General features: G+C 37.5%; 1 protein-coding gene and 1 long non-coding RNA gene across 21 annotated transcripts in view; one reads left to right on the top strand and one right to left on the bottom strand.

Moving 5' to 3' along the window:
* foxp1b (forkhead box P1b) overlaps positions 1–27,290 on the bottom strand; it is a 577,308-nt gene that overhangs the window by 452,061 nt on the left and 97,957 nt on the right. For 6 of the 18 annotated variants that reach the window (XM_069937042.1, XM_069937061.1, XM_069937050.1 and 3 more), the window contains exon 1: positions 8,739–8,899. The exons of 10 other annotated variants lie outside the window; for them this stretch is intronic. The gene's annotated coding sequence lies outside the window, so the exon portion shown is untranslated. Of the gene's footprint in view, positions 1–8,738; positions 8,900–14,690; positions 14,772–27,290 lie in introns of those variants that run through there. 2 more of the 18 variants (XM_069937043.1, XM_069937045.1) reach the window with 2 other exon arrangements.
* Positions 22,251–27,290, top strand: part of LOC138763234 (uncharacterized) — an 85,694-nt gene continuing 80,654 nt past the window's right edge. For all 3 annotated transcript variants that reach the window (XR_011357431.1, XR_011357429.1, XR_011357430.1), the window contains exons 1-2: positions 22,251–22,449; positions 25,808–25,916. This is a non-coding gene — a long non-coding RNA (uncharacterized lncRNA). The remainder of the gene's footprint in view (positions 22,450–25,807; positions 25,917–27,290) is intronic.

The raw sequence follows: 27,290 nt of genomic DNA, 5'->3' as shown, positions 1-27,290 counted from the left end.
TGTTCCAAAACATCAATCTTCCCATTTAACATTCCTATTTAATTTTGTACTGGTTGTATCATCATGGAGGTTGTGTTATGGCATTTTTTTTTTCTGAAATAAAACACTTCAGTCAAACTGAGCTAACTTAGATTCAATATCCAAATAGCCTGGGTGGAACCTTGAATAATATTACCCTTTGAATACCCCTTTATCTTTGAAATTAATCCTTTAATCCCTTTTCTCCTATTTTACAACATGCAATTAAACCTCTAATTATTGTATTTTCATTTAGTTTCAATACATCTTTTTTCACATTCGTTGATTTTTTTTAAATAATTGGATTTTTAGCTTTTCTCGATCATTCATCCAATGTTTATGCTACAATTCTTTAAAATCTGGACGATCAATTGAACATGATAGGTGTTAACTTGATTAAAATTCAGTGGTAACACTTCATTTAACTTGTATCTTTGAATCTGAATACTTTCAAAAGCTTTTGATGATAGAGGGCAAATAATTGAATTATCCTGTAGCCCCAGACTTAAATACTGCTCGCCTGCATAGGACTTGCTTTTTAGGTACCCGGTACAGATCAAGTAGCTTGAACAAAGAACTCAACCATCCAAAGCCTAGCAATAGGGTTCCAACTCAGTAATTAAGCCCCTACTCAAAAGATGGATATCAACTTTTGCAGAAACAGGACGAATATGTAGTCTCTGTGAAATGCATAGCAATACAGAAGAAATGATCCTTCACTTTCTAACAATATTCATTGGAGATCAAGGAAAGGCTGAAGAGCTGTCAAAATCTTATGAAAAACCCAAAGGGACAAGATTGACTGCAGGAAAACAGATCATCTGAGAAACCAGTATGCTCCAGTGTATCTGTGCTCCTGAATGCATAGTCACCTCACTAAATAAGTTCAATATTCAAGACTCCACTACTGTTATGTAATAGTGGAAACATGTAATATTGCAAGACCCGCCTGTCATAGTCAGAGTTGCCATTACTGTCGCCCCGTAGCCCTTAATTAAGAGAGAAAGAGAAGTAAATGAAAGTCCCTTCAGAGTCACTGAGTAACCATGGATTAACCTCCAGCATTCCCACAACCTTTGGAGTTGCACAAACTCCTGCTCGACTCATCAGCAATCAGAGCTCCCGATCCAAATTTCCAACACAATCAGGAAGCCTTCAGCACCCGAGGACCCCTTCAAGAGGCTTTCTTGCCCTAAGCTCCCTCTCGAAACACAGCTCTTATATTCTTATTCTAGGTAATATTAAATGTAAATTTAAATTTAGACATACAGCATGGCAACAGGCCATTTCGGCCCACAAGTCCACACCACCCAATTTACACCCAATTAATCTATACCCCTGGTACATTTCAAAGAGTGGGAGGAAACTGGAGCCCCTGTGGAGAACCCACGCAGACACGGGGAAAATGTACCAAAGTCCTGATTACAGTGCTAACCACTGTGACAACCGTGCTACATAATATGGCCACATATGACAGTGAACAATTGTAGCTGACTCCTGATTCCATCATATAACATTGTCCTGTAAAAGAAGGGAGTTCTCTATTGCCTGCTTCACCAACTTTCAGGCCTAATCTACAGAGGGAAGGTATGCCATGATCAAGACTTGAATTCATGAAACCATGATGGAAGTGCTTCCATTACACCTTGTTTAAAGCAAGGAACAATGGAACTCTCAATGGAACAACAACAGTATTTCAAACAACTAATCACTGTCCACCCAATATATATGGAGAGCCCTGAAATCAAAACAGAAGATGAGGCCATATTTTATAGCAATAGAAACATCAATCCAGACCAAGTTGTAATAACTGCAAAAAAAGTTAAACAATTGAACTCATCTCTTTTGAGGGAAGATGGATGAGAAGTGGCTTGAATAGAGTTAGAGAGGCAGAGATAAGGTAGACAGCCAGCGTCTTTGTCTCAGGACAGGAGTAGTGAAGGGAGGAAAGTTTAGACGAGACATCAGGGGTAAGTTTTTTTTTAAGTTGTGGATGCTTGGAATACCTCGCCAGGTGTGCTGGTGGAGGCTGAAACATAAGAGACATTTAAGAAACTCTTAGACAGGCACATGGATGAAATACAAAGAGAGTTACGATGTAGGAAGGTTTTAGGAATATATAGGTTGGCACAACATTGAGGGACAAAAGGCCTGTAATGTGCTGTAATGTTCTATCTCCATAGAGTGCGCTCTTTGATCATTTGCAAAGCCAAATAATCATAATGTGATACAAAATACCACATCTTGGCACAAAATCCTAGTTCCACATGTCTATGTTGCTATTATTGATATTCAGACAAAAGCCTTTTCAACCAAAATAACAGAAATGCTATCTATTAACAGTTTCCTTAATGCAGTATCCATACCAATTCTTGGGTGGAGTGGGAGCATTGTTTTGACATAAAAAATATAACTAATGTCATTAGCAAAATCTAAATGACAATTACTTACATTCATTCTAAATATTTTTATCCAGTAACTACCCACAAAGTTTTTATGGCAATTACATAATGCAGATGTCAATGTTTCCTAATGACTAAGCAGATAAATTAACTGTGTGATCCAATATGAAGTCACAAGGTCCCAGATTTAATTACCAATCTGTGCTGAGGTAGCAACTGGGACTCTACAATTGTCCTTAGTGATGGAGCATTTGAAATCAGACAGAAGCATTTCCTTCTTATTTATTCGGAAGTCGGAAAATATACAACTGTGAAAGTTAGATGAAAACAGGATCACACTCAAACATGATGCCTTCCATGGTGAGAATCCAAATGATACATGACCTAGTTCCAAAAGAACATTCTAGTGAGACACCAAGCTATAATTCCAATTGAACCATGCCCTAAAATATTGGCATAATTTGGAAAATAAATTGAAAACTCAAGAAAAAAAATTGTTCACAAAGAACAGCAATTATGCAGGAAGATAAAGTGGAAAATACAGGTAGTCCCCGACTTACGACAGTAATTGGGACCAAAACATTGGTCGTAACTCGGCTTGGATGTATGACTTAGCGAGGTCTTAAAGCAACTTTTAAAAAAGTTTTTTCCACAAATGAACCTTTAACGAAGAATGTCAACTGTACCTTTAATAAAGTTACTCAACATACTCAACAAATAATAAAGTAATTGGACTAGATTGCTGGGCTGTCATGGGGAGTGGGGACCACTGAATACAGTACTTTCAATACAAAATATGTACGTGTACAATAGCTTTAATAATTTTTTTTTAAATTTCGGACGCACATGCTGCTGGATGTAACTTGCATAGGTCAAATATTTCTTGCTCTGCTCCAACCAGACTAATATTTTAATATCTGCTAAAACATGGGACTTGGCCAATCTCACTACTTCATTCCTCAATGCTCCCTCGAGACCAGGTGCACTGTTCTCTGACTGATAAACCCAACTACAAACATCGATGCCAAATCACCACCCACAAGCTCACCACTAGGCCATTGGTAAAGCACGGTAGAGTAGTCCTCCAAAATCTCCATTCTTCAAAATTGGGACCATCGTCAGATCACAAGATCATCTGGTCAATGCCAGATCCTTATTAAACAACACTTTTATCCTTAATGATTTTTTTCACCACTCAAGGTTTGGACTTACTGTTGACAAAAACTTGGTTAAACACTAACAAGATTGCTCCAATGCATGAGCTTTGCCTGCAAAACTGTAACTTTCTTAGCATGCTCAGACCCTCTGGATGGGGTGGGGGTTTAGCTGTTATGTTCAAAGCAATACAAATGCTGTTCATTACATTCTGGTTATTTCTCTTGCTTTGAAGTCCAACTAATTAAAGTGGGCAGAGGACTGGATCTCTGGGCTCTCACAGTAGTCCAACAAGAGGACCAAGAGGTATAAGCTTTCCATACAGCTATTACAGACCTGCTTTTAGCTGATGTTCCTTTGGGCCCTATACATACATTGTGATATTTTAACCGGACACCTATGACCAATCATCCCACTGTCTTGACAGAGGAAACTTTTCGACCACATTCACAGTCTGTCCCATCAATCTGTCCACACAACTGTCAAGCTTATGTCCTCAAAATATATCAGGCATGGCTTAAGGAAGCAGGTCACTCACTGGGCACACCCAAGCACTGCTTCAACAATTTCCACCTATGACTCAAAGGTTTCAGCATGTACATAGACATTGTGGTCAATGGTATATACTAACAATGGTTGACCCCTTTATCTACTGGCCAGAAGCTACACCAAAGATGGACATCACTCCTGAAACGTGTGTTCTTACTTTTCTCTCGACTTGGGTTGCTTGATTCAGAGTACCAGTCCATCTAACCTCTGATAGGAGAACTCAGTTTACTTCAACCTTGTGGGCAAATCTGGTGAGGCTTTGCAGTACACAATTACACCATGCTATGGAATACCACCCGCAGTCAAATGGGCTAGTGGAACGTTTCCACCAGCATCTGAAACAAGCCTTGCAGGCATGACTTAACAGACCTTAGTGGACAGATGAGTTACCATGAGGGCTGTTGGGCATTAGAATGACACCTAAGGGTGACTTGGAGACTTCTTCAGCAGAATTAGTTGACGGCACTCCACTCCTAGTGTGGGCAGACATCACTCCTTCTCCAGCCAAAGATAGATCCTCAGTTATAGAGGAATTACAAAAATTAAAAAACAAAATGGATTCCAGCAACTCGTCATGGATCACCACCCACACACGTTCCTGCTGCTCTTGACTCTACTTCTTATGTCTTGAAGGAAACAGCTGAATCATTGCCCAGATTGCAGACCACCCTGGAAGATTACAGCATAATATCTGGACATAAGGTAAATTTGGGAAAAAAGTAGGATTATGCCCCTGACTGATTTGGACTATGAAAGTATAAACAGGGGAGTAGTTTCAAGTGGCAATCAGGTAGTTTTAAATACCTAGGGATAGCAACAGACAGAGATTTGGGAAACTGATATAAACTCAAATATACCCTAATCCTTGGAAAAACCAAAGACGATTTAAACATATGGAGAAGCCTACCCATCACTCTGATGGGCAGGGTAATCTGTATCAAAATTAAGGTGTTGCCAAGATTACAGTATTTATTTCAATCCATTTCTATTTATCTACCATGAATTTTTAAAAAATATTAAATGGCGGCATAAGAACTTTCTTGTGGAATGGCAAAGTCTCCAGGATCTCCATGGAAAAACTGATGTGGGATTATAAATTGGGGAGGCTTAAGAAGGTGAACCACCAAAATGGGTTAACATAGGATTGCATAGCACGGGGGAGGGGTGGCAAATGATTTCATTTACAAAACAAATACCAAATTAATAAATAAAAGAACAGATAACCCCATCCTAAAACATCTGGGAGGAAATTAATGATTGTATCAGAGAAGAGATTGTAATATCACCAAAAGTACCCTTAATAAATAACGAACTGATGCCTATGAATTTAGGTAACAAAATTATTGATTTTTGGCACTGAAAGGGGGTCCAAACTATTGAGAACTGCTACGAAAATAGACAGCTCATGTCCTTCAAACAACTGAAGGATAAATATGATTTACCGAATGGAACCTTTCACTACTTCCTACAGTTAAGATCCTTCCTGAGGGAAAAATGGGGCACTACCCAACCTGAAGGGAATGAGGTGGAAGGGATACTTCGACTGAGAGGTGCTCCCAAATTTATATGCAGAATCTACTTATATCCATAAGCATGGTACAAAGTTAGAGATTGTGATAAAATCATTTAAAATATGCAGCATCTCTTGTGTAATTGATAGCACAGAAAATGATTTATTGTGGGACAGTGGTGATGAAGCTGAAACCGCCTCATTAGATATAAACTGGGACCCATATAAAGACAGTGAGAGTATGGACGTACTTGCTGCCAACTTTGCTTCAGACGATGATAGCGCTAGTGATTTTGAAGGATTCCACCTCACTGACAAAAGGCAAAGGAGGAAAAACCCAACACCCAACCCCAACCAACCAATTTTCCCTTGCAACCGCTGCAATCGTGTCTGCCTGTCCCGCATCGGACTGGTCAGCCACAAACGAGCCTGCAGCTGACGTGGACTTTTTACCCCCTCCATAAATCTTCGTCCGCGAAGCCAAGCCAAAGAAAAAGAAAGAAGAATAGTGTTGTTGTTTTCGATAAAAATTGCAATGAAAATCTGCCGCAGTTAGGTTTTGTTTTCCAGGGTCGACTTCTACGAGATTGGATTTTGAGCTGAATTCAAGGTCTCAAAGGTATATCTGGCATATAAGTCAACCCCAATTTTTTTGAGAGACTTTTTGGGTTTCATGGCTTGACTTGTACACTAAAATCTATAGTAATTATGATCTGCATTGCACTTTGGTCAATGTGAGAGGTTTTAAATGTATTATATGAATAAAATTAAAATAAAATAAACTAAAACTGCAATTCAATTATATCATGCTTGTTTTATTCAATCAAATTAACATTTAAGGTGGGATTGGGTGGATGCTGGATTGGGGAGTCAGGGTTTTAGTCAAAGGATCAAATATTTGAAACATTTATTTTTCAAAGGGCCTATTTTGAAACTCCTCTTCCTGTACCTTAATTCTTCCTCATCTCCCAACATGGAGACTTACACACTGCTCCTTTTCTGACTTTAGCCAAAACAATTCTATTAATTTGTGGAGAACTGGTTCAATTTCATTCACCTCTGATTTTCATTCCTCCCAATGCAAGTGCTCTGTGACATAGTCTGACATGCCCTCAGTCTAGATGGCTGTCACTTTTGTGTAGATTTGTTAGAACACTGATGTGCTACATCACTTAACAATCGTGTAATAAATTAATATCTAATTTCATGTTATCTTGCTCTGTCAATCAGAATCTTATTATTTTCATTCCTTCTAGTATATCCCTCTAACCAATCCCTCTGCTCAGTTAATCATTGACATTGCTATTGCATGAGAGCTCGCTGTGTGTAAATTGGCCGTCACATTTCCAACATCGCCACTGTGACTATACTTCAAAGAAAATGTGCTTGATTAGCTGCAAAACGTTTTGGAATGAGTCGAAAGGTAAATGAAATTTGCAATATACTGCTAAAATAAAATTTCAAATGTGCCTGTAAATGTTTAAACTAATGCATGACAAATCAAATCATTATTGCCCTCACTCTGATACACTAGATCTGAAATTATTGCATCTAGTATTGTAATACTAATTTATTTTACCACATATCAATCAATTTGTCGTCTTTTTGCCTGGTTCTTCTCTATAATAATGCTACTAAAAATCACAATGCCATCTCCACTGATAATTGTTCTCACTTTGAAGGTGCTAACCTTCTGATCATTATCTATTTTTACACTAGTTTTCTTTGTGGTCTGAAGGATACCTAAATGAAACAATAACTATTTTCTCACTTCAGATGTGTAAAGTATCTTCGACAGTGCATTTCCATCCAAACCTGCATGGTTAAAGTAACAAAATGATTTTGGAACGAATGGTAAAATGTCACTGGGTAGAAATGTTAGTATAATGCCTCTCTAAATACCTCTTATGGTATGAAAATATGTACACTGATGTAATTGGCTCTCTGGTTTAAGCTCTTCAGACTATTTTAGTTATCCAGAGTGTTTTAATGCGTGAACTTAAGTTGAAATTCTAATATCTATTTCCATATATTCTAACCTGAGATCTGTAATACTCGTTCAGGTAGCAACAAAAGTGGGGTCTCAAGCTGGCATATAAAATCCAAAGCAATACAAACATCTGTATCAATTTTAGAAATATGAAAATGAGATAGGGGCCAAGTTACATATCATACTAAGGTATGAGGAATTGGGATTCAAACATATCCTGCACTCATAATAAAAGCTCCACATAAAATTCTATTATCTGCTTATGTTAATAATGGCAATGTTCAACAAAACTGTGTTTTTCATTTGGTGGACCCACCAACAGGGAGCCGATATCATGTATTTCCAACAGCAAATAAGTTGATCCTATATCACTTAAGCAGAAACCTACATTTGGAAAAAGGTGCATCTTATCGGAGGCAGATGTTGATACCTGTTGCATTAGCAAAGATAGCCTGGAATCTGTGAAGAATGCCACAACAGAGGAGAAGGCAGAGATATTTTTGGAGCAGATGAAAAGTGGGAGAAAGCCCTGATCCACAGGAGTCCTAGGGAAGGGGCTCCTGAAATTAAACATTAATCAATGTCTCTTTCCATAATTGCTGTTTTACAGGCTGATTTCTTCCAGCATTTTCAGTTCTTCTCCAACAAGTCTGGATGCCTTCTGGCCACAAATACAAACGGCACAGAAGATAGCTCAGAAAGTCAATGCCATTGACCATGAGATTGCTCCATTCACCACATACTTACCACTGGTCTTTCAAATAGGACAAATACCTAACATTTATTGGCAGCAAGGAGGCAAATCCTTAATCAATGAAGTCAAAGTGAATATTGTGCGAGAGTTGGGAGGGTGGGGCATGGTCATCTCCTTGAATTCCCTTCAGTGCACCTGCAGAACAAGCAGCGGATTGTCCTCCACCAGTCCCACTATTGCACCTAACATTTCCTAGTCATTTGGCCAATGAGTTGAACTGCCTCATCAATACAGCTGGATAATATGGCAATACCAACAGCAGATTGGATAGCACCTCCTGACACCTGATGGAAAGGATAAAAAATGCAAAGTTGTTTAATGTCTTCAGCGCCCTACAGAGGGTGCAAAACAGCAATTCACCTGGTGGAGATGGAGTATCTTAGTCTGGTCTCAGACAGACTTTCTCTTCATGTCAATGGCACGAATAATATGCAATCACTGACCACTGGCTTATTCCGGTTACCTACAGGAAGATCAGAAGGGAGCCAGCAGCTGATGGAAATTGTGTATAAAGCTGGTGAACTCCAAGAACATTGTGGAGACAGATCGGAACTATCGCATGCAAGTTGGAGAACTGTGATGCAACAATAAGAACCATCCAAGGAGAACATCAGTTGTGGGTACCAATTCCAAACTCATATTACAATGCTCCGATGAGAATGACATCATCACCCAATTCTTTGTGTACATTTGCAAAGAATATCAGGAAAAAAGATTCAAGGATCTTTGTCAAGGTTTACCCCAGAGGATTCTGATCTATGGGTTGTCCCCAGAAACACAAACCAATAAACATCAAGGACTGCTAGAATATCATCAACTCAGGGAAAAAACACACTTTGGTCTGCTCAAAACATATTGGTCATGATGCACTGAAATTTGCTAAAGCCAACTGAAAAAGTTTTGTGGGGAAGGATTGCAATCCAAGGACCTTCTGCCACTGGAATGTTGGGTGGGGGGCAGGGGGGGGGGGGGGGGAGTTGAGCCCTGAGTAAAACCCTCTCAAACACTTTTAAGTTGATATTATTCAAGGAGGCCACGTGAGTGCCAATGTTGTCTTGTATTCACCCAGTACACCATGGATGTAAAATAAACCAAACACTGCATACATCTCTCAAATACATTTTTTAAACTAACATTAATGCTTGAAATTTTTAAAAACTGGTTATCTATAATAGTGAACTACATGTGTTCAATTTCTTACACCTTTGCTCTCAACCCCACTCCACCGAACTTTTTGGATTGGGTATAGGACACAGTTGATGCATGGTACTGGAAAATCATGTCATCTACAGCACCCAGTATCAGCTTCCCATCCTGGCAAAACCAAATGTTCTCCCTACATGTGGGTCTCTGGCAAGTAAAGGCAATCAGCTATCTACAAATAGTGTCAGAAACAATAAGTACAGGTTTAAGAGAGATTGCACCCCCTTTCACACTGGCACCTTATCCTAGTAATTAACAGCCAACATCCGGGTTAAAGGGCCAGTGTGAGTGCTTGCGAATCGGCATGCAGGCAAAAAATCACCCAGGGGAGGGAATCGCTTAGGTAGGGTGTATCATCCCCAGGGTCATCTGATGCCTGCATGCCAATTAGCCCAGTGTGAAAAGGACATGGATAAAGTAGTGATATGCTGATGACATTTTTGCATGAGTGCAGGAACATGAAGGAAACTAAGATTAAAAAGGTATAAACTTTGTAATCAATTTGCTAAATCCTGATCAATGTGTTACGATCTTGTATTTCAACAAAATTAATCATGCCTAATTATTACATAATTAGCAAATATGAGCCCTTCAGCTCCTGTTGTTGTGCCAACCTATATAAACCTTTATAAATTTATAAAGGACCGTGGGAAACTGGAGCAGGAATAAAACACTGAGGCGCTCAATTTATAAAGACTGTGGGAAAGACGCAGCGGAGATTAAATACACGCTCAACACAACAATTAAGGATAGATAAATAGGCAGGCAGACAGATGTCTGTGAGAGAGAAAAAGAGACGGCAGATCTGCCCTCCCAGAATTCCACATAGCAGAGAAAGGGCTGTATGCACGGAGCACTCATGGAGGGATTTCTTTACTGCATGGATTCTGGGAGGGGTCTAAGTGTCACTCAGATTTCATTGGTGAAGGATAGGTGCCCCACTCCCTGAGGAAGTCTAGTGATGACTGTGAAAGGACACGGAGAATCCATTAACAGTAGTCCAGAGTGAATGGTAAAAAAATTGCTTCTTTAAGCAGTTCATTGAAAGGACAATTTACCGATTAGCTAGTGTAAAAAGGACTAGTGAGTTATTAATTTGCCCCAGGATGAAAGAACAAATATCAAAACAACATTAGATGGTTATTTACATTTTGAGGTGCCAATTCTAGGTTTTTACCTTGTATATATAGTGTAATGCTCTCACTAGTAAACTAAATGTTGCACATCCTACTTTTAATAATGTGTACTTTAAAAACCATTTGGTGAGCAATTGGCATCCACATACCTAAACAATGGTATAGAATTTTCAGTAGTAGCCCCAACCTAGATAACAAAGAACTTTTCTCAAAGTTGCAGCTGAATTTTATGACTTATCTATTGAAGATACTGAGGTGCTGGTCCATTGGCAGCTCAATGGTGCCTTGTTCCATTAGCCATGTAATGCTACAACCAATTTTTAGTCATAGGAGCCTCAGAACTGTGCTTAGTCATGCTCTTAGACACAATTAATACTCATGTACATTTCAAAATTTATAAACCAACAATTCTCTAATCAGAACTTCACTGTATGAACTCGAACTCTAGTATGAACCATCTAGTGGATGGGTGTAAACCAGTCCCAGAAAAATATGCACTTGTTGATAGTCCCTAAAAACTGGGACATGGAGTCCAAAGGGTTAAATAACAGACCTAGAAGAATTAAGATCCTATCATAAGTGAGAAGACATATTTTCTAATGGAGAATAAGGCAATGAAAAATATTCATAAAATTTCAGTACAAGATTAAACCAATTTTTGGAAGCACCATGCACTTTTTCAGATTTGTCAGAACAAATTTTGAACCTCTACTATGATGACAGGGCAGAAATTGATCCAGTATGGAGGCTGCTGAATTCTCGTGCATTCTTCTCATGTTTGGAAAAACCCATTTTAAGATCTGGAGGCAAGCAGTACATATTTGATAGGCCCAGAGCCATCGCTATTCATGACCGAGAAATCATGCGATTTCTCCTGCTTTTTTGTGGACCAAAGTAGCAGGGCCATTTTTTCATATAGGTAAAAACAGAATGCTGGAGAAACTCAGCGAGTCAAACTGTGTACGTTATATAGCAAAGATAAAGATGCAAAACCATCATTTGGGGCTTCAGCCTTCATCATTATTTAAGTATCTTTACCTTTACTATATAAAGTGCACTCTTTGTCCTGCTGAGTTTCTCCAGCATTGGGTTTTTACTTCACTCTTAATGTCAGCAGACTTTTGTGTTTTACTTCTATTTTTACATAGTTGGGTAGATATCAATGATGGAACGGCTTGGCTAAAGGATATAATCAGTCTTTGACATCAAAATCAACCTGGCTGAAGACAAATTCTGTGAAGGTGAGGATCTCAGGAGGTTACCAGGATAGAATATCCACTCAGCATTTCTGGTTGTAATGTAACTACAACCACTCAAGTTGTCAACCACTCTGCCATCATCAAGGATATTTAATTATCTTAGCTGTTTAATTTCTAACATGATTCATAATTGGGTATGATGGAACAGCAGGGTTTTGACTTGATCTCTGTTTACAGGAGAGCAAAGCTATCTACTTGCAAAATTCAAGACCTCACTGGGTTCTAAGACCACCCGCACCAGGATCTCATTTATGACCATGTCTGTATCTTAAATGCTTAATTCATTAGGTCTGAGTCAAAGTCTTCCCCCTCCCCCCCATCAACATTTTCCTTGTTTCAGGATCATTCCAGTCTGTTGCTAACTCCATTTGATGTACAATGATGCATTAGGGATGTCATCCAAACTCAGCACTCAAAGAGGACTTCAATTGTTATAAATAATTTTATTATTCAAATATAAAACTTAAAAATACCATCATAATTTTATCATCGTAAATTGTCACTCTGCTCATGTCAAGGGTTTTTGAAATATGAAAACAGAGTTCATAACTTCAAGGTGTATTTCATTAATTTAAAAGTTACTTTAAAAACTCCCACTAAGAAATTGCAATTCTTTGTACTAAATTTTAATGTCAAATGAAATTTTTTGCATAAATTCTATAACCTATAGCATTTATCATAAGTTTCCAACTGAGAAGCAATAACAAACTTTTTCGCTATTTAATCAGACTACGTGTAGTATTTCTGCTGGTAGTTCCTTTACATTTAGTCTTTGTGCGAGAGATCTGAGTGAAAGTGATACACAACTGCCCAGATGATTGCGACTCAGTTACATTCCCACACAAATAACATGGAAATATTTTTGCTAAATTCTGTATTTTAGCACATTTTAGCCTCTCTCAAAGTAACCAAAAAACTGAAACATCTCCCTACGTGCACTGAAACAGAAAATAAGTGCTTATTCTGCAGAATTTACAGATGAATTTCAGACCTAATTTGTATTTCTTGCATACTAGTTAGCATAAAAGGAAGTGGTTTGCATTTCTTTAAAAAAAATTTGAGTTGCGAGATGGAGTTTTTGTTCAAGAAACCATTTATTCAGTTTTTCATTTTGATGATGGGTTGTGACCATGGATTTTCAGCTTCAAAATAAACCTCTCTGACATAGCCGCAAAGGTTATGGTTTCTGGAAAAAAGAATATGCATCGGTCTTTGCTAGAATTACTGAAGTGAAACAACTGAAAGGAGAAAGGTGAACCAATGTAATGTGTTGTAAATAAGACAAATGATGTCCACATGAAGCTCATAATTGTTGCATCAATCTTTCCATTTTAAAGAGTGTCTGCCTTGCCTCATTATTGCACTCCTCTTCATTCCTGTTTGTGTCTTACCCTCTTTAACAGGCTTTGGCATTCTACATATACCAGAGAATAAAATGTGATGTCTCTCCTTTCCTTTCAATTACCTGAAATGGTCACTTCTGAATGAAGACCGGTACTTCCCTTGATACAGTCCGCGAATATAATCATGGTTCATGTGACAACATGTGAGGTACCTCACTATCTAACCCCCTGAGAATGACTTTTCTCAGTTTTTAACCAGAATGGCTGTTCCAACTGTGTTAAGGAATGGTGCAGCAGCAGGTCCCAGAAACATACATTTGCACTCAGGAGAGCAGATGGATTTATGTACTATCAGGAACATAGTAAATCAGACAGAACTGTACATTTATTATTTATCCCTTTACACTTCCCAACAGAGAAGGCAAGAATCCCTTGACAATGAAAACTCTCTTCAGAAAGCATTGGGTAGGCTGAAGGATACTACACAACTGACGGAAAGCAAGAAACAGCTGCAGTGAATATTTTATATAGAAGTTAGCATTTATGTTTTGCCGATTCTTATTTCTCTATACAAGATGGTGTTTTGAAAAAAGAAAGGCTAATGGGGTAGTTAACAGTTCAAAGGGCAGCTTCTTCTACCCAGAAATGTCAAATGTTTTGATTGTGTATATGGATACAGCAGATGTATTCAATACATGGGCTTTCCTTGCCCTTGGGCAGTGACAATATGTCCATTCTACTGTGTACAATTACAGAATCAATAAAACATCCCTTTGAAAGTCACTGGACTAGTGCCGACATGCAGGCTGCAGTCATACTGATATTTCAATGCTACTGTTATTACCAGCGTCAAACATATTTTGTAAAAAATATCAAAATATAGTTACACCCTGAGATTAAACCACAAAACCATGTTTGTTCACGGAAACAGCACAACTATGAAGTAAACAACCTGCTACATTTGCACTGTATTCGGGGAATGTTTTTCTTAAGACAAGCTTTACAACCAAGTTTTATTAGTAAGTAAAATTAATGTTCTGAGCCAAAAGACCAAAGGACAATGCCTACTTTTAAAGAGCTTTAAGCTCCATTTTGCCATCTTACATTTAAAAACTAATGTAGCACGTATGTAAGTAAACTGGTTCTACTCTAATCATGTAGATATTCCCGTGTCAATTTATTGTTAAAACACAATTCTGAGTTACAACCAACCATAGATGACGTACTCCATTAATTTTGAAGGACATAAAACATTTTTCCACAGGCGCATCTCATACACTAATGCATGCATTTTCAACATTAATTTGGACATATGAATTAATACTGCACATTCAATTGTTCACTTGACTTTGGACCTTTTCTTACACTTACCAAAACAAAAATTCAGTCGACAGATCATGGCAGCCTGAAGCAGTGTGTACCTTGCTATGTGCACTTCCGTCACAATTAACTGGACTTGGCAAACTATTTAAATTTGTTTTTATAAGGTAATAAGGGTGCAGTTTGCAACTCTCCAAAAACAATAACATCATGGAAAAACAGGTTGATCAAGTTTGTAACCGTGCTCACATAGTACTGACAGTAAAAGTGCCTTATCTATCAAGTTGTTTTAAATCAATGTTCCAAATATTTTTAAGATTCAAAAGGCTGGAAATATTTTCAGGTTTCCACGTGAACATGTTTACCTAATTATGACTAAATGTCCTCTGATGCATATACTCCAGTGAGAGAGAAAAATATCCAGATTTGAAAGTTTTCCTAGTCTTTATTAATTGATTCCCATTGTTAGAATAGATTTTATCGTAATAAAATGTTGTAACGCGGCAAAGTATCTCAAACTCAAACCATTGCAATAAAATACTATGACTTTTTAATTTACATTTTTGTTGTATTTTGTGAGTTCTTTGGTTACAGAGCTTCTGAGTTGCACTAATGTCTGTACTGTAAATACAAGCTAATAGTTGAAGAATGAGCCATGAAGAATTTCTTTTGCCAGCAAATGTTCTTTCTTAGCAAAAGTAGAAAGCTTGTAAACAAAAAAAATCTGGGGTTTTTTTTGCCAATGCCAAGAAAGTAAAATGTTTTGATAAACTGATTTTTTTTTTAATTATTTGGCTGCCCAATTGAAATTTATAGCTTTTTTTTTTGAGGGAGGGGATATTCCTGATTGGGGTCAAATTGGTCTGAACATGGCAGGTGAGAAGCTAGCAGAAGATTGCATTTACAAATGGAATATTAAATTATTGTCTGGAAAGCCAGATAAATCTATTCTTAAACACATAATTTGGATATGGCAACAAATTAATAAATGTATAGGTCTAAAAGTAAGGTTATCTTCAAAAACACCCTTGTATCAAAATGAGTTAATACCAATGACATCAGGAAATAAAATCCTGGAGATTTGGCACCATAAAGGGGTCAAGTGTATCGAGAATTGTTATGAACAAGGACATTTGAACAGCTAAGAGATACGATTTGTCAAATAGAACTTTCTTCTGCTTTCTTCAATTAAGATCTTTTTTTTAAGAGATAGTTTAAGACCAGCCATGACCCTGCCAATGTGCAGTGACATGGAGGCTCTTCTTCGAAAGGGGATCACAAGTAAATTTGTATCTAAGATGTATTTCGTATTGCAGAGCAATAGCCCAAAACTGGGCTTGCACAAATCAAGGGAAAGGTGGGAGTCGGACTTGGAGAAAAGGATTCAAGAACGATATTGGTCAAAATTGTGCTCTGATAATATGACATCATTTATTAATCTCAGATATAGATTGATACAATACAAATTTATACAGCAATTATACTTTACACCGCAAAAATTACACATTTTTAAAAATCTGTTTTAGGTGTGGTATAGAGGTTCAACCTGGCTATGCATGAAAGTAAGATTCTTTTGGTATGACTCAGCAAAAATTTTGACAAAAATTGTAGAAGTGGATTTTCTACTGGAACCAGAACTGTATTTATTGAGCAATCTTATGGTTATTGGCAAAAAACTATCAAATACAGTTCGTGAGGATTGCACTAGGGGTAGCCAGGAAATATATTGGTGTTACATGGAAGTCCAACACCACCCCCCCACCCCCCCCCCCCCCACCGACTTAATATGGAAATGCAAAGTTGTGCCCCCATGGAAAAGAGAACTTAAACTCTTAGGAAGAAATATGATGTGTTTGTTAAAATATGGCAACCTTATTTGAATCATACTGGCTTAAGGATATAATTAACTTCCCCAAAAAGGTTTAAATAATAGGTTAATAGCGATGAATTCCTGAAGATCAAGATATGGACTAATTAATGAAGGCAGCCTCAAAACCCTCTTTTGGACAATTTTTTTTAATGTTAGCACTTGGGTTGGGGGGGTGGGGGGTGCAGTGAGATTTTGGCAATCATTGAGGCTCTGTAATTTTAAAATTCTATTTATATGATGTATGTAAAAATGTTCTGTTTGACCAGTAAACACAAAGCTGCCCTGATCACAATGTACATAAACACCTTCCACCTGGGATCATGTGACAGTCAGCAGTAATGATCCAACTAATTTCCTCTTCTCCTGAACTTGTCGGAAGTACCACATTGTCATCCCATCTGAAATCATCCATTTTAGCACAGAGTGAAAGCTGTTTCTTATATTTCTTATAATTTATTAGTATATCTAGCTCATTACCAGGACAGTATTTACCTGCACATTACATTTACTACTTAACCATGAGTGCAGCTCAGTAAAGAAAATGTTGTTCAACATCTCACATAACCAATTGAAGAATATTGGGAAAACAATAATGGAAAAGATGAATGTTTAAAATTTATCCCAATTGCAAGCATTAACCCCTCCTTTGAAAAATTTACTTCTCCCCAGGCCAATCTTGCCAAAAAACTTTCATACCTCCATACCCTGAGAGAGAGAACAATGCAGAGTTTGGAAACTTCTGAAACAGAACATGGACAAGCCACACACCTGCAATAGAAATGGGTCAATAATAAAAGTAAAGAAAAATTATCTGAACAATGTACCCCATGTTAGAGACATGACGGAAAAGTGTACCTGTACCAGCAAAGGTTCAAAATATTTGAAAAGAGAATAGAAAGAAGATTTGGTGATTGAAATACGCTTTCCTGCAAAAAGATAGCATTAGAATCTACAGTGCCCTCCATAATGTTTGGAACAGACACATTTTTTTCCCTTAATTTTCCCCGTACTCCACACTCTTAAATTTGAAATCAAACAATTCACATGATTAAAGTGCACATTCCAGATTTTATGAAAGTTTATTTGTAAACATTTTGATTTGCCCATGTAGAAATTACAGCACTTTTTAAACATAGCCCCCACCACCATTTCAGGGCACCATAATGTTTGGGAAGTTTGGCTTCACAAGTGTTTATGATTATTCAGATATGTTTAATTGTTTCATCAGTGCAGGTATAAGAGAGCGAAGTGTGCTTCAAAGCTTTTGATCAGCTTTGGACTCTGTAGTTGCAATTTTTCAACATGATGACCAGAGTTGTGCCAATGAAGACATTGAAGACAAGAGACATTGCCCAAACTTTAGGATTAGAAAAATCAATTATTTGGAACATCATTAAGAAGAAAAAGCATACTGATGAGTTCAGTAATCGCAAAGGGACTGATATTCCAAGGAAGATCTCCACTGCTGATGACAGAAGAATTCTCATCATAAAGAAGAAAAATCCCTAAACATCTGTCCGAAAGATCAGAAACACGAAATACGGAGGATACACTAGTTAGCCACAGAAGCAGGATGGCCAGATTACAGTTAGCCACAGAAGTAGGATGGCCAGATTACAGTTAGCCACAGAAACAGGATGGCCAGATTTCAGTTTGCCAAGAACTTTTTAAAAGGGCCTACAGAATTCTGGAAAAAGGTCTTATGAACAGATGAGACCAAGATGAACCTGTATCAAAGTGATGGCAAGAGCAAAGTGTGGAGGCCCAAGATCTAAAGCATACCACCTCATCTATGAAACATGTATGGCTACCAGTACCAATATGAATTCTGAGGTGTATAGAAACATCTAACTGCTCAAGTTCAAGCAAATGCCTCCAAACTCATTGGACAGTGTTTCATCGTACAGCAAGACAAAGATCCCAAACATACTGCTAAAGCAAAAAAGAAAGTTTTCAAAGATTAAAAACTGGAAAATTCTTGAATGGCCAAGTCAGTCATCTGATCTAAATCCAATTGAGCATGACTTCCATATGCTGAAGAAAAAATTTAACAGGACAAGCTCCCGAAACAAGCAGGAGCAGAAGGTGGCTGCAATAGAGGCCTGGCAGAGCATCACCAGAGAAGATACTCAGCACCTGGTGATGTCTATGAATAACAGACTTCAAGCAATCATTGAATGCAAGAGATTTGCAACAAAGTACTAAACATGACTACTTTAATATACACCTGAACGTGCCTTTGCTATGTCCCAACTATTATGGTGCTCTGAGGAGACAATGTATAAAAAAGTGCTGTCAATTCTACATGTTCAAAACCAAAATGTATACAAATAGCCTTGAATAAAATCTGGAATGTGCACTTTAATCACATGTGAATTGTTTGACTACAAATTTAAAACTGTGGAGCACAGGGGCAAATAGAGGAAAAAAGTGTCTTTGTTCCAAATATTACGGAGAGCACTGTATATCAACAATGATAATAATTTTCAGGTTCATGCTTGGAGATTTTATTGTATTTATTCAAGGTAACTAATGGAAAACATGAGCTCACCAGAAGCAGTTACACAATTAATAAAGGTAGATCAAAAACTACTAATATTGGGTGAAGATCACAAGGGAGCAAAAACAAGTCAAACTTAAAGATGAATAACAATGTTTTATGTGACACAATTGACATTTTTTAATGCAAAGGATATACTTTTACAGAACTGCTTGCTCGGCGCATTTTAGTCCCACAATGAAAGTTATCAAAGTAAAATGTGTTTCTGGTTTCTTCTGAAACTGAGAATAAGCAAGTTCTGATTTTTTTTTTTAAACCGGATTACGCACCAACATGCTCAATGTGAAATCACTTTGCAAAATAGGGATATTAAGTTTTCGCAATGATAAAGCTCCAGTGTTGCCAGGTAACACTGCAAAATATTACAATTAAAACAAAATTATTTTCCTTTTTACCAATAATGATACTATTGGTTCTTTTTGGATCCAACCCAAGAACAAACCCTACAAATCACAGATAAATAAGATGATTAATTAATTCTTTGTCTTCTTAAAAAAATCAAAACTACTTCTATTTCTTTGACATGCAGTTGCCAAGTTTTATTTTAAAATCAATTAATGACCATTCTGAAATTATTCAATTTGAATTTTAAATTTTCTACCACTATTTTAATAATAGCCAACAGCAAAAGTAAGTTGCTCACTTCCCACTTTCAACGCCCAAGTGGTATTTTTGGCACATTTCACTCCTGAATCTGATGCTGCCTTGATCCTGCCCTTCCAACCCTATAAAGGAACTTCCTATGATGTTGCACTACAAGTGTATTTCAAGCAGACATATATTACACAATACTTTCTCCTGAAAGGCTATGGCCTTAGCAATCAAGTTGCTTTTTTTTAAAAGAAAATGATCAAACCAGGGGGTGGGGACAGCATATCCTGCGTGAAACCGCATCCTGCACAGCATCACCACGATTCACTGTAAATAAATACTCTTGTAGCAGAGCTTCCGTCAACTGTCACTGCATTGACTGTAATCACCTTCAAGTCCAAACAGGAAAGTACAGAAAAGCAAGTGAGATGGGAGATACGGGGTTTAATTTGCTTTTCACTGCAGTTTTCATTTGTGGTGTGTTTCCGATTCTCTTGGCTGCCAGCTGCCTGGAATCACTCCTGGATCTGGGTCTTTCCTGTTAACCTTCATAACTTCTCTGTCATAACAGTATTATTATGGGTGAGCCCAGGAAAGTGTGCTCCTATCCAAATGTGGACTCGCCCCTTTATTGTTCTCAGCTGCCAAAAGAAAAATCTGCTGAATGCTTTATCATAAGAAAACTGCTCATGAGCAAACTTTTATAATACTGCAAACATTAACTCTCCACTGACACTCTAGACCTGTTCAATTCTGCAATTCAATCAAAACACAATCTGAAAATCCTCTTGTCATCCAGCTCTGCATTCATATGCTCAAGCCTTGTCTAAGGATAACTGCATCCAATCTTTCCCCCGAGCGGTGCTTATATTGTTTTATTACAGCTCAATGAGTGTAGTTAAAATTGCATGCAGCTGCTGACTACTGCGGTCTATCTATGTTATGCATGGACACAAGTATTGCCCACCGGGCTTAAAAAATCATTCAGTTACTGGCCTGACAAAAGATTATGTAGAGCTCTTTGGAAGGAAGAACATCTTGTATACTACAGCAGGAGCGGGTGATGTTAATGGATCAGCCCCTTTATAAAAGGATTGTGAAAGTCCTATCAAATGTCACTTGAGAATGCTAAATGTTAAACATGTGGCCATACCACATAAATGCAAAAATAAACCTCAAGACCTGTGCAGTCTAAAGCAGCTTTAGAGAAGGAGATGATGAGGTATATTAAGATTCAGAAAAGTCCTTGTCAGACTCTGCTTTCAGCTACAAATAATATGAAGTTTTAAAATGGAAAAGGAGATTCTAAATGTTTTTCTCTTTGACAAACATAGGAGATAAGTTTATTTTTGAAGTGATTATACCAAATATATATATTCAAAAGGCACTGACATTTTTATAAATACCAATGATGGATCATTCTTAGCCGACCCCTCAGCCAGCCCTAACCCTTCATCACCACCTCCTATTCCTACCAACCACTCCACCTGGCCAGAGTATTGCTTACACTCTAAATATGCACAAAAACTTATTTTGGAATATCATTTCTTGAGAGGAGATTAATGTGCAAGCAAGACATGCAGACGAGGCAGAATTTGCCTAAACAAGTACAATACAATCAATAAGTGTGCATCATTTCCCTATTCTATTTAATGAATCAGGTATGACACATTTAATTTTGTTCTCTACCAATTCTATAAACTCAACTATATGCAACATAAAGAAACCTGGTTAAATTTATCCACATTTTTTTGATAAGAGACAGGAAAAGTTATCGATGGATTTTTTTTCTTTTAAAAAAATGAGGGATTATAATACTCCTAAATGTCAGCTGTTTGCTCAACTAAATACTACTTATTTAAATACAAAATATTATCAATGCTTTCAGAATCTCTGGATTATTTGAAAGGGAATGCTGTAAACATGCCTTGACTTGGATTTCAGTTTAGAATTGCAAGAAGGTTTTACAGTTTTAACTCCACACAATATAACAGACACAATAATATTTGCCATGTGTGAAAGCTTTCATTATAGCGGGATTCCAATTATACAGTATATCGGTAATGCTCTCCATGCTGTGTCGCACCAGTATACTATGCCACCTATTCTATCAGCATTCACATTCTGCTGTTTAACTCAACCCAGTTAAAAACATGAGCTGCAAGTGGTCGTCAGCAATTGATCTTTCTGCTCATTCCACAATTCCCACCACAAATTACCTATGTATAATTATTTTGACACCATAATGAAAAGGAAATGAGATTTGGTCACTGAAGGTTTATCTAATAATACTATTCCTTGCTAGACTTCATAAGGCTGACAATCAAAAAGCCTTTGCCCGTTTCAACACAAAAACATTTGATAATTTTTTTTTTAAGAAGAAACATTATTTATTTCGACAGAGTTGCCATTATCAGGAGGCAATGATAGCTGAATAATGAAAATGAAATCAAGGAATTTTGGTATTTCAAAGCTTTAATTTTTCCTGCTCTCACTTATGACATTTTCTTCCCCTGGAGAGACAAGATAAAGTGCTGTCATAAATGGGTGAATCTCTTGTCAAATGACAGACTTGATTCACCATGGCAACCACAAATCAAGGTGCTGGTGTGAATTAAAGCTTTGCTTAAAAAGCTTTTTGTATTTAAAAATGAATTTCAATCAAACAGATATTGGGTTAAGGCTTACCTTCTTTGTAGTTATTGACTATAAAAACTGCTTTGCTCTTGGTCAGTATTTGTACATCTAGATTGTCGATAACTGTGACAAACGTACCATTAGATATACAGGTAGGTTATTTGTAATTTGGTTATACATGAGCTGTAATGAATATAGATGATCAGCACTTATAGCATAAATAAATTTTAGTTCCCCAAAAAGTATGGTTTTTTTTCCCCAGATTTACTGATATTTTATTTAAACTGACTCAATTGTGTAAAAGTTTAATTTCTTACATTTAATTCATAATGGATCCTATTTTTTGGGTTTTTTTTCCCCCAATTGAAATTAGTTGCTACGTTAAGGTGAATTAAGGTTTTATAGTACATTATTACCATTTGTTCAATTTAATTATTAATTTTGTTTACTATTATCATCTTAAGGTTTATTCTGTTTAATTTGAAAACGTATTAATGTAATATTGACCAGAATACTAAAATGTTTACATTTTCTTTTAAAACAGTTTAAAGTTTTCTCCCCATTCACAATTTTCAAAACCTGCATTGAAATGGCAATGTGAAATTATGTGAAGGGCCATGCAAACATATGAAACGCAGCGCAAAGCCAGCATTAATCTTCTGTACCAAAATTTTAAAATATACATATTCATTTTCACTTTATACAATACCATTGTGGCCTGTGAGTTAAGCTTAATAGAATAACAAGACAGAAGAACTAACATCTGTCTTGGTTTATACAATGTATCAGATATAGTGAGAGTAAGGGGCTTCTCACTGCATGCCTTCTAACAAGTATGAACCAATTAATTACCAGCATTCCATTTTATGTACATCTTTTTACTGGTACAGTTTTACAATGCTTATTCTACAGTTGTTTGTTCGTACCACCTGAGGTGGTTTTACACGCCAATTGCAACTGGCTTTTCAACTTATCCATTCAATACTTAACTGCAACCAATGCTGCTATCACGTATCCATCATATACCTCATCATTTCATTCCTTTTTCCATCAAACTATCTACCCAACTTATTTTGAAACAATGACTGACCCAATGCTTCAAACAAGTTGATAATGTATTCCTCGTGATGCTGTGTGCATAAGTTTCTGTTATCTTCTAATTATTCTGCATAATTCGACTTCTATACATACACATACAATATATGTGGATGTGCATGGATATATGTATATATTGGATTAGACTGTTTGGGATCATTATCAATGCTTTAAAATTTCTGCACACTGATGGGAAAAGATTAGCTAATAGATGGTGAATGTACTGTATACCCATACTCCTTGTTACAAGGACATCACAATGATGCTCATTTTCACTAGCCAAGGTGTCATTATTACCCATTCCACAAGTTGAAACATATTGTACATCTCCCATAATAACTAGCGAGCCTCCATATATGACAGCCCTTATCAGATCGTGACAATTTACTGCTTCTACACAATGAACCTTCCATCCTCTTCTGTTTTCCAGTTGGTTGGATCTGTTATTGTTTGGGTCAATTCATAATGATCACATTAAATGCTTCTCTTCCCACTGCCACACAATTAACTCTGAAGTCTCATCGAGATCTGTTTTCATTTTCTTCTAATTCTCATCCTTGCCACTCAGGTTTCAAGTTCAACATTTATGCTGAGGACTTCATCTGAAACTTGTCAGTATTTATCTGGCGAATAACAGCGCATGAGCATAAATTTCCTATGGGGAAGACTAAAACAGTTGTCTTTTGTCCTTCCCACAAATTCAGTTTCCTGACCACGATTCTCAAACCAGGAAATTGAGCGAGACCTTTTGCAACTATCGTATTGTGTTTGGCACATGACAAGATTGTCAATCTGTTTGAAAACAAAGAATGCCGATTTCCACCTTCACAACACTGCCCATTCCCACTCCTGCCTTGGATCATCAAAGCTATTGTTACCTTTATTTTATTTCACTACTTTTTGACCAGCTTCACACCATCTACCCAACTAAAATATTTCTCATTCAAATCTCAGTCATCTGTGTCTAAGTTGCCCAATATTGATTCGCCTATGACTATTACATCTTCTGACCTAGTATCTATCTCCTGCACTAACAACTTCTCATTTTAAAATCTTCATCCTTCTTTCAAATCTCTCCATGATCTCTACCAGCTTTACAGGCTTTCCAGATTTCAGCGTTTCTAATTCTCATTTTATGTCTTTCTGTTTAAATCTCTCCCCCAAAAAGCTATAGTTTCAGCTACCTTAGTCCCTAGGTCATGTTCCCTTTCTATTGATTTAAAACACTGTTTCTTTTCCAGGTTCTCATATTTTGAGGTATTAAAGAACAAGCTTTTGATCACTTATTCTAATATCTCATTACAAATACTCCTTTTAAACATTTGGAATGCCTCACTATGTTACATATTGTATAAGTTGTCTTCAAGTAATTGTTGTACAGCTACAAATGCCCTAAATTTGTTAGTGTTTATCGGGCAAAGGGGGGGGATAGCTGACTGTCCAAATAGGTGCCAGTGGCCAGAGATGAATCTACCAAAGTAAATTCACTATTTTTAAAATTTCAGATCTAAACTTCAATCATAAAAAATATATTCAGGAATTGCAAAAACAGTACATGGCATTCTCTATTTAGGGTCAAGTCAGTGCATTTGTAGTGTCATTAATACAAACCACATGTTGAGGAACTTGGGGGGACATCCGAGGCGCTCTAGTATTTGGCGCCTCACAGTTCAGCGGGCAGCAACCTCCTTTGAAGAAGACCGCAGAGCCCACCTTACTGACAAAAGACAAAGGAGGAAAAACCCAACACCCAGCCCCAACCAACCAATTTTCCCTTGCAACCGCTGCAACCATGCCTGCCTGTCCCGCATCGGACTTGTCTGTCACAAACGAGCCTGCAACAGACGTGGACATACCCCTCCATAAATCTTCGTCCGCGAAGCCAAGCCAAAGAAAGAATACAAACCACATAAAAAGCAGCAATACCACTCATACATGACCCCTATGAACAACACACGTGTTTTCAGTTTTTACATAGGATCCCACAGCAACAGGACTTAAATTTGCAGTCCTTCCCTACAAAGCTTTTATGTTGGCTGCATGTACACTGCAAGCTGGAATGTGCCAGATGGCTGACCAAAGCATACCTTTTATCAAACTGATGGACTTTTAGCAGGATTTGCTGTGTTTGCCTTGGTAAGTGTCCCTAGAGAACAGTGCATAGATCAGAGAGTCCTCAGTTACAGACTTTCTTCGCAAACTCTCTGTCTACAAAGAGGTGGGCAATTATTTCATCCTGATTGCCTCCCTCTCATGGGCAGGGTGCATTTGGAGTGAGATTCTAATTATGCAGGGACAATCTAAAATGGAAGAACAGTTACTTGGTGCTTTTTGGTGATGAGACATTCTGCTTATTTGTTTTGACTATCTATTCAAGAAACTATTTCACAGAATCTATTGTGTTCTCTCACGCAGGATCTGCACTGTCTGATGGACTTGTGGTCAAAGGTGTTTAAAGGAAAATTTTCACAAGGACAGGCAATGTGACAAAGCCCAACTGAAAGGGACACTGCACAACAGTAAGGTCAGTCCAGTCTCAGTTGTTGTTTGCGTACTTCAGTTCCAAGCCTGGCTGTTTCCCACTCTGGACGTAGGGCCCACATGCTATAGTACCTCCTGCCAAATGGCAGAAGGGAGAACAGTTTACATGCAGGATGCATGTAATATTTATTGCTTTCCGCCTGCATCGAGTGCAGTGATCTGCTATTTGGATAAAATTTAACGTATCATCAGTATAGTGTTGCAGCCCAATGTGAATCATATTTCATTTAACTGCACCTCCTTAATGTAAGGGTGGAATCACAAGTATTATTAAATGATGTACACTCATTCAGATCTGGTGATCTAGAATTTGAGCAACACCCGAGTGATTCAGTGGGTGTATGCAAAATGTATTGTGTATAACACATACATAATAGAATAAATTAGCTCCATTCCATATAGGTCAGTAACATCCCTGGACTAATTCTCACTGACTTAATCATTACAGTGGACAGGGCATTATATTTAACTTCAAGATCTTTAGGCTGAGGATGGGAAAAACAGTCCAGAATTCACATTCCTTTTCATTGTGCGCTGCCTTGTGACTAAAAACACCTAGGCAAGGACAAAACTTGCAAAGTCAGGAGGATACCATGCCACAATTAATCTGTTTTGACCACATCACTTTCATCATTCACATGTGAATGCTGGCTTGAAGCACCATTAAGTTACTGGTACTGTACTGCTAGAATTAATGGCACCAGAAAATTTTCAAAATTTGAAGACACAAATAATAAGAATCTACAAATCCAGCACCAAACCTGGTCTTTTAAGTAATGCGAGCAAAAGTTTGAAGGTTTTTTACCTCTATTCTCATAGAGTTTCTGTGTAATGAACTACATTTTATCAGGGTTAATACTAATGATATGAAAAATGCAATGCTAGTGAAGATCCCATTGTATGAACTTTAATCGATTGTCCACTGTCATAATTGGAGGAAGGTGTAGCAAAACAATACATCAGTGAACACAAGGGCAAGCAATTATACAGATTAGAGTGCAGGGAGGGGCAATAATTCCTGGATGCACCAAAGGTGTCCAAAATGCATTTGAATCTATCAGCAGAATGGGAGGAAAGTGTTGGGGAAAATGAAGTCATAGAAACCAATATTGTGGAGGCATGAAACCAATATTGACAGCTAGTGGCAAAGTCACAGAAGAATCTCTCCACTATTCAATGCTGCTATATGAAGTGCGTAAAAGAGAAAGGCACTTTGTGCACTTCCCAAAATATCCTCCCTGAGGACAACCCTGCAGCCTCCTGGCACGAGATGTCTCTTTGAGACAATGGTTATTGCAGTACACCAGGGTCCAGAAATGTCGATTGAGAAGGCAACATACTTCAGGAATTTGGCACA

The sequence above is a fragment of the Narcine bancroftii genome, chromosome 5, assembly GCF_036971445.1.
Source record: "Narcine bancroftii isolate sNarBan1 chromosome 5, sNarBan1.hap1, whole genome shotgun sequence".
Classification (NCBI taxonomy): Eukaryota; Metazoa; Chordata; class Chondrichthyes; order Torpediniformes; family Narcinidae; genus Narcine; species Narcine bancroftii.
Note: the sequence above shows the minus strand (reverse complement) of the source record. Positions and strands in the feature narration are given on the sequence as shown.